This window comes from Spodoptera frugiperda, chromosome 4, assembly GCF_023101765.2.
Source record: "Spodoptera frugiperda isolate SF20-4 chromosome 4, AGI-APGP_CSIRO_Sfru_2.0, whole genome shotgun sequence".
Classification (NCBI taxonomy): Eukaryota; Metazoa; Arthropoda; class Insecta; order Lepidoptera; family Noctuidae; genus Spodoptera; species Spodoptera frugiperda.
This window is the reverse complement of record NC_064215.1, coordinates 8902357-8912044: the sequence shown is the minus strand read 5'-3', so window position 1 is coordinate 8912044 and position 9688 is coordinate 8902357.

The window sequence follows — 9688 nt, the reverse complement described above, 5'->3', positions numbered from 1 at the left end:
TGCGCATAGTGAAATTACTTCGCAAACGTTGCAAGCGCACTTGTGAACCTCGAGTTATTGAGTGCACGGGAATTAAGTTATTTATTTATTAAGTGCGATTAGCAAGAAGTCTCGGGTTCGATTCCCGGGACGTGTGAAGTAATGCTGAGCATTTTTCGGTTTTTCGAAAAATTGACAGTAGTAGTATATGGCAATAGACCCACTCCCTATTACATGGGACTTATAACATAAATGGTAAAAATTAAGTACACTTACTTTATACCATTTATGTTTTAATATCAATCAATCGAATGATGATGAACCTGCCTTAATTATTTGTTTAAAAACGTTGACCCACGTATTGTGGGTAAGTTTACAAACATACACGTTCACACACACATCACACTCAGACACGAAACAAAAATTTGTAGATGACACAAAGAGTTTCTGCGTGCGGGAATCGAACCCACGCTACACGTGGAGCGGCAGCCAGGCACCGCGCCAACCGTACAGTCAAATACTTCGAGATCAAGTTTAAAATGTCAATAATCCTCAGATCATCTGTGATCCATTAACTCCACAAGTATTTATAAGATCCATAATGTACTTCAGATTAATTTCGTGGCTCCTAAAATGTTTCATTATTCCACAATTTTAATTTTTCATAATCCCTTAGTTGAAGAAATATTTTTATTAAAATTGTAGCTAAATATTCAGAATATTTAATTTTGCTTATCTGTATGTATATTTGTAGCAAAATTAAAAATTACTTAATTAAAATTTTCAATTAACTATGAAAACGTTTTTACTTCGGTATTATGCCTTATTTTTTCATATTTATAGGGTTTTTATTTAAAGTAAACTTTATTTTCAGTATAATAAATACTTTAGTGTATTTTTTACCAGAGAAAATTGTTCAAATTTTTAAACGACGTTTGCAGTTTACCTGTATGTTTTTGTGTGATTATCTTGCGTTTGGCTGAACCGCTTTTGATGCGGTTTTCGACATAGTATTTTTCAGACTTAGGAGGTGGTAAAAAATAAAGAAGGCGGTTACCTATTTAAAAAAAGTTTCTTGTATTTTAAGTACTTATAGCTGATAGTAGGAAAAAACCCGTAACATTTAAATTTAAATTGCTTTCGTTTCCAATAAATAAATGTGAGACACATTTTAGGGCTCTGTTACGAAAAATTTCGGTACATACGAGTGAAGAACATTTGTTGTTAACTTTTTAATTTGTTTGTTCTCTGTGAGTCTGTGGCTGGGTCAACATAAGAAGTTAATAAGTATGAGGTGTTAAACCTTGACTTTACTGAACTAGACTTTCGTTACTAGGTATACTAAAGTAAATAAAAATGTGTAAGTACACTAAGTGCCTTGAGCCTCGGTTCTCGGGTTGAAAAATATTAGCTATTGAGTTTTTAATATTAAATTTCATTTGACGCCCACTTTTCGTCATTTATATTAAAGTTTTAAGTAATAGGGCTAGTCTTTAACCGTATAAAGAACAAACCTGCATAGTAACTACTTCATCTTTTATCAAAAATTCAGAAAATAGGAAATACCGATCAATAGTTTTGTCGATTCGATCCCAAGACCACTTCGTGATACCTGACATAACAGTCACGTTTACAACTACTCGCCTCAGCAGTGCGTGACGATCTTCTGCCACCATGAGTTTGGGTCTGCAGACGGCGAGCAAGGGTCGCTCGCCGCCCGACCAGAACTTGACCAGACCAGAACCAGATGAAACCCGCCTCAAGAGACAGGCCACAACAGATGAGGCCGGAGCTGCCGACAATGTAATATGTGGGGCTCCGGTTCAAGCAAGAGAAGGAACAGGATGACAAAAACAGTCAGTAGGAGTCTGACACTAAGTAAGACGGGAGAAGCAATTGGATGATTTTCCCTCTCAAAAAAAAAGCAGTTTAAAAACGAGTTTTAATTAAATATGAAACATAAAATGTCTGCGTACTAAAAGTATTAAAAAACTCTCATTAAAATAAGTGCGCCTAGAAAGATTTGAAAAGAAATCTTGATGACATAACTCTCGTAGATACCCTCTTAAGGGTGCATTTCCACCAGAGATGTGCTATGTTACGTTTCTGTGGATGCGTTTGGCTTCCACCAATCATATTCATTGGTACACATAACTTATAACTACTGCAAACGGACTCAGCTAAGCTTTTTATATACAAAGTTGCGTGTTATGGATGCGTGCTATGCATTGCACTACTATCGATGGAGTACTATCTTCCTCGCACAGCTACTTTACGGTGGCGCATCTTCATAGCACATCTTATTCGCACAGCTACATAGCTTAGTAACAGTGGAAACGGTCACATAATTTCACAGTAAGCTATTACATATCTGTACAGTCACATAGCACATCTCTGGTGGAAAAGCACTCTTATGTTTCGTTGTAATTACAAGTAGTGGTCGTCTACAAGTTAAAATACATAAAATATTAAAGTTTTATTTCCAACAAATACTTATACAAATGTTTTTCTGTCATTTTCTTCTCTTCATAAAATAATCATTAGGTAATTGTACCAAATGTCAACCGTTAAAAAAATTTCTCATTGATGTTTTTTTTTTTATGAGACATGTCGGTAATCGGGCAAACGTATTATTAACGTATTTATTATTAGATGGTAAGCAATCGCCGCCGCCCATGGACACTTGAAACACCAGAGGCATTACAAGTGCGTTACCGGCTTTTTGGGAGTTAGGAATTTAAGGGTTGTTGTTCGGGAATGGGGATGGGGAAGATTGGGAAGGGGGAATTGGGCCTCCGGTAACCTCACTCACACAACGTGAAACAACGCAAGCGTTGTTTCACGTTGGTTTTCTGTGAGGCCGTGGTATCACTCCGGTCGAGCCGGCCCATTCGTGCCTAAGCATGAATGGCATGATGTGTATGAATGCAAAGTCAAAGTCAAAAATAAATATTTCTAATAGACCAAGAAGGCACTTTTGAACGTCAAAGCAAATATAATATTATTAAAAATATCTGTTTGTCGGTCAGTCCTCTAGTGAAGCTATTTGCTCGTTTCAGAGTGTAGATTCCAATGGAGAAGAACGAGCAATAAACTCCATAGTTTGCTCTTTTTCAATCAGGTTCACAATACAATTCTTGGTTACATTGTTTCGATTCGCAGCAGTTTCAAAAGTTTCTCACAGACTGACTACAAAAATAACAGTAATTTGAGAAACTGAACGTTTCATTATCTACCTACAGACCTACATATTTCAAAAACAAGATGAAAATATAAAAGAAAATTCAGAAAAATTCGACAGCCAATTTTGTAACATCTAAAATACTATAGAGACTGTCTATAGGCGAGGGATGGACTAAATTATGGTAAACGAGCGTAAGGGCAGGCGACGAGCGCTGTGACGAAACTGGCCGGATTTAATAAAGGCTGTACGTCTTTTACTGACTTTGAATATTTTAAATAAAATTTCAAATCTCAACCTATTTCGGGAGAAAACTGTTTTCTTAAATGTGACAAGGTTTGCATAAGGTTAACATAGCCATAGATATACTCTTATATACTTACTTTGGAATGAGCACCTAGCTTCACTGACAGACAGACTGACGGACAATTCAATTTGACGTTTCAAAAGTGCCTAATTAAGGACTAATTGAAATAAATGCTTTGACTTTACTAACTACTTCCGCGCGGTTTCACCCGCTGTGCACGGCTCCTTTTAATCGTAGCGTAATGTTATATAGCCTATAAACTTATTCGATACATGGACTATCCAACACAAAAATAATTATTCAAATCGGTCCAATGGTTCAGGCCTAAAGAAGAGACAAAGACTCCCTAACTTTCGTATTTATACATTTTCACTCACAGCTAAGCTCCTATTGGCCATAGCGAGGAAACAAAAGTAGTTTTCGCCTTGAAAATAACACAATTATTATTGTCAATTGGTGTAAATATTGTCATGAGGAGACCGTAACTTACTTTTCGCTAGTTATGATAAGTCCTATTACCCTTATACAAGCCTATTGTCATACATCGAACAAACTCAGACTTACATAAATCGAGATCGTGCTAGGAACACTGTCTATTTATCACTCATGAACGGATTTTGGTGATCTCTGATTTGTAGCAATCGTATCTGCCCCGAATATCAGATTTGATATTACGGTATCGAAAAATAACACGAACAAGACATACATTTTATTGATAAGTAACATAAATCTAGAATATAAATGATAAATTACAGCATATAATCATATATTACTAGATACCGATAGGTAAAAGCAACGTCACGCCTTTTATCCCCTAAGGGGTAGGCAGAGATGCACATTACGGCACGCAATGCCGCTATACAATGTACACCCACTTTTCACCATTTGTGTCATAAGTCCTAAGTAATAGGGGGGAGCCTATTGCCATATGTTGGGCGCAGTTCCAGACTCCGTGCTACTGAAAACAGCCAGTTATACTTTGCACAACCCGGGAATCGAACCCGAGACGCCTTGTCCGGCAGTCGCACTTGCGACCACTTGACCAACGAGGCAGTCACTGATAGGTACGTACTTCAAAATATGTATTAGACGATGTTGCGTGAATCTTTATGTGGCTCGTTTCAACAAACGATACTTTTTCGTGATTAGTTTGGTAAATACAAATCTTTTGTTTTATACGTAAGTATATAACACCTATGTATGTATGTGTATGCATTAAAAGGGTTGCTAGTACAAATCCGTATATAACTCAATTCGGTGCTTAGATGTAGGGACACCATGATAATGGATTTTCTTAAGATTTTTTTACATTATAAGTAATTTTCTTTTATAAAAGGTTTGTTGCAGAAAAATAGCTCGTAGTATGTTTATCCCTTAATTACTACTGTTACTATATTGAATAGAAAAAAAAAACAAAGCAAGTAAAGAGAATCCAAGATACATAGAGAAAGAAAAGAAAAGGTACATAGAGATGAGTACTTTTGTCCTGTATCACTCCCGGAGTGCGTGCTACCTGGCGGGTTTACCGGGGCTCCGGCTAGAAGAGTAGAAGTAGAAACGGGGTGGTTTTTCGTCAGTAAGAGTCTCACACCTCTTACCTTATGCAAGGCGGGAGAAGTCATTGTATAATTTTACACCTCAAAAAAATTAAATAAAAAAGAGACTCTCTCTCGAACTCTTTTCAGCAATTATTATTAGATTATGTCTATACAAAAGAAGGTTGTACCTACTAAAGGTGACTTATCCGCATACCGACTTCAGTATGGTGCACGTAGCGATCGACTGACGACGCCGGCCTCCCGTCGACTCTAATGGACTAAACTGAGAGCCTTTTAGATTAACACTTTTCAACTAAATAGGTCAACACTTGCTTATTTACTTACCGCGTTTTATCCTTTTTTCGGCACATTTTTTTTTATGTTGGACGATTAATCTCGCCGGCCTTGATCAATATTAGCCGTCAAGATTACTAGCCGGCGTTAAATTTTTGCGCTTTTCTTTGGCCAGTGAATTTCTTTTGGCAGGATTTTGTACCTTATACCTAGATTTAACGGAGTAGATTGATAGTCTTTTTTTTAAGGGGCGAAAATCATTTAATGACTTCTCTTGCCTTTGGCTAAGCGAGAGGGAGTGTCAGACACTTACTAACTAAAAACCACCCCGTTCCTACTCCTGTTTTCGAACCTAGGTGTTCTGCAGCTCTGGAGATTGATAGTCTGCTGCATCGACGCCTTATAGAGTTTGACGTTAATGGTCTGTTGTTATTGGTTTTAATCATAAACAGAAGATGAATGTATTTATGAGATAGTAGAATTTGCGACGATTTATTGTTAGAAAAAGTGTTGCATTTAGTTTCTAGGTAGGTACTAATTGAAAATGCTATTCTTCAGAGGAGACGAAGTTTTTTTCTTCTTTCTGTCGTCTGCTTTCAAAGAAGATACATACATAATCTCATACCTGTCTACCATAGGGTAGGCAGAGACTATGAAACGCCAGTTGCCATGAATCCTACATACCTCTTTAGCTTTATCAACAGAGATCTTTAATAAACTTTTGCCAATTATATCACCTCATCTTATTAAGGGGCAAGACTAATACCAAATGTGAAACAAATGTATCTGCTCACATTGTATCCTTCACAAAGTTTACGAAACCTTTTTTCTACTTCATCGATGAATGCTGACTTTAGAGAAGTTGGTGCTTCGTTTGATATACACATCTTACTTTCCTTTTCCTACCAACTACTCATCCATACGACACGAGCCCACGCCTACTCAAATAGGAGAACCATTTAATAATAATGGAAGAACCTTAAAAAGGCTAGGGAGTATGCGATTCTAATCTCAATTGGAATCCTTTCTTTGTGTCCTATACTCACCTTGATGACCGTTGTCCGTCAAAAGTTAATTATGAACTCGTAAGACAAAAGGTATCAATAAGAATTTCAACACGTTAAATAAAGGTATGAACGAGCACCACCAATCCTCATTCTTCAAGTCACAGGACAAACTTGAACGAGTATTTTTTCAATGTAAACGCAGCACAGAGCACAGACAGGTAGCTAAACTAAACATATGCGACCCTTGGTCCCGTCGATACTCCGTACAAGATACTTCTAAACTCAATGCCTAAAGTTGTACATATTTTGAAATCGATTGCCACTAAAACAGATGGATATTTTTTTATTGTATAAGCTGCTAAACGGGTAAGCAATCGCCGCCGCCCTTGGACACCCGAAGCACCAGAGGCGTTATTTTAAGGGTTATTGGGGAGTCGAGGATTGGGAAGAGGGGTAATTGGGCCTCCAATAATCTTACTCACACAAAAAAACCGATAAGACCGATTATAACAAAATTTCACTCCCAATTTCATACATGGAACTGATTACATTAAAAAAGCTAAAGTACGTACTACAGGTGCATCTCGCCTAACTTCTACTGAAATAATAGAGTTAGATAGGTACATTACACAGGTACATTAAATTAATTTAAGGTATCTAAGCTACTAGCTAACTTAGGGTGCGTTTCCACAGAAGCGGAGCTGCGCGGAGTTCAGCTGATTAGAGCTGTGTAAATAGGTAGATGTTTCCACTAAAGCTATGCAGAGCTGAGCAGTGCAGATCTGAACTATATAATTGGGTGAAGTGGAGCCAAGTAGAGCCGAGTGGAGTTGATTGAAGCCGAGTGGAGTCGATCGTAGCCGAGTGGAGTCGATCGGAGTGAAGTGGAGCCAAGCGGGGACTAGCAAAACCGAGTATAACCGAGCAGAGATGAGCGGAGCAAACAAACGAACAGCATAGATTTTAAACTCCGATAACACTGTTTCCACTAAATCAAAGCGGATATGAGACGGTCTATTTCGAGCAATGTGAATGGTCAATTTTTATAAGGCTTAGCTCGGCTCCGCGCAGCTCAGCTTCTATGGAAACGCAGCCTAACATGACGTATGGAATTTCATACAAGTCCTTTGACACAGGAGTAATTTAGAAACTATAAACTAACTTTGCCTACACCACTACTAGATAGTCAACACTAACGAAGTTTACAAGTATTTACTCTGAAACTACACAGTTTCAGTTAAACCTGCACATATTTTCACTTCAGTAATTCGAATTAAATGTTAGATATTACATGTTCTAGAAACTCTTTTTTGCCTTGTTAAATAAAACGCTTTTACTTTTAATGTTTTTTTAAGGCGGTAAAATCATCCAATGGCTTATCCCGCCTTGGATGAGGCGAGAGTGTCAGACTCTTACTGACTAAAAACCTCCCCGTTTATAATCCTGCTTTTCGAACCGGAGCCCCGGTTAACCCACTAGATAGTCTGCAACTCCGGATGCTCGTCGGTTATGGGTACTTCTAATTTGATTGTCTTCCAACAATAATATTCTACAATCAATTTTATATCTAAGCCAATTCTTCAAATACCGATTGCGAAAGTTCAAAGCGGAATCGAAAGGAAAATCTCCTAAAGAACGCATTAGATGCTTGGCCTTTTGATGTCAGTACTTACCTACTATTTGTTTTATCTTTTCATCCACATATTAAACCGTTCCATTTGATCCTCGTAAAATAGTTAAGTAGTCTTTGTGACTTACTTCCTATTGTTTTGTTAATGTATTGTGTATGTATCTTATTCTTTTGTAACATCCAAATCAATAGGTATCTACAACTTTTAAATCAATAGAGTCTAATGCCTTGTTTGTACTACGCTAGTATTTTAGTTAAGTAGCGAGTATTTAGTAACACACTCTCTCTCTCTCGCTTCAATTTTGGGATAGAAGCGAGAGAGAACTACTGTGTACTTCGTTATTCGATCCAAATACTAGCATAATGCGAACAAAGCATTTCTGCCGTACTCAGAGTCATTTAATGATTACTTAACCTAATCCTTAGCAATTGTTTTCTGAACAAAATCGTTACTAAGGAATAGTTTATATAACGTTAAACGTGTCTGAGTGGGGCAGTTAGACTTTACTCTCATTGTTCGTAATCATCATTGGTGAACTACGAGGTATTAAATTTCTTTTTTACCTGTCAATCAAACTAACAAAGGGGGGTCACAGACCTGCGGACTACCTAGCGGATTTAACGGAGCTTCAGCTCAAAAAGCAGGAGTAGGAATTGGGTGGATTTTAGTCAGTAAAACTCTTATTGATTAAAAGCCTAGCCTAGCTTTTACTGTAAGAACCTGACTCTTAAAAAAGGGAGACCTTTTCGTCACTTGCCTTTAACTACACAAACAAGTTATAAAAACACTTATATACCTTTTACATCAATAATTAATGTGGAGCCAACGTCATCTTATAACAAATGCTCCATAATATTACGAGGGTAGGATCGTAAAAAGATCCAATATCAAAACAGATGACGTGAGCCTTGCTGTTACGAACAGCGATTATTAATACCAACTATATGAAGTGAATATTTAGAACGTCTTATTTTATATAGGCGTGTATAGAGAAAATAATCTGTCTGTGTTTTGTTCTTGAATAGATATGCATAGGTAAGGGGATCTCGTATTGGCGCCCAGCGTGGTACACGTTGTCCCATGTTGGGCGGCAGAATATGTGTTCCAACTAATTAAACCTATTGGTAATTTGATTGTGATTTCCTATAAATAAGATATTGAGAGAGAAAATTGCAAAGTATGATTTAATTTCAATCGCGTAGAACTTTATAAAAACTTCCAGAATCCGGTATCGTCGATCTTAAAGGCCAAACTTCAACTCTTTCCGCGACTTCTTGAAAGGATTCCAACCAACGGATAATATCGGATGACTTGATATTTGATTTTGTAATCCAATCTTAGCAAAAGTTTTCCTTGTAGGGGTTCATTTTGATCAGAATCTTGTGTAGGTATCTGTATAGACGTAGATAAAGATATTTACGTACCTTACTTAACCTAAGTATTCCCAAGAATCGTCGATATATTCTAGCTTTTTTCTTTCCAGCTCTATAAGACACAATATACTACGGATACTGCCTATGTAGCAACGTAGCTGTATGTATTATTTTATGGATATCTAGCCTATCTATACGTACACTCCGGGCGTCGAGGATCGCGCGACGATCTCCGGCCAAAAAAAGCCTATCTATACGTTTTTATAATAAGATGTAGAAAGTAGAAAAAAAGTAGAACAAAGCCGCATCAAATCTTCTAGTCTTCTATCACAAAACAAACCATTCCTAGCAAGGAGTTCATATTCAACGTGACTAGTT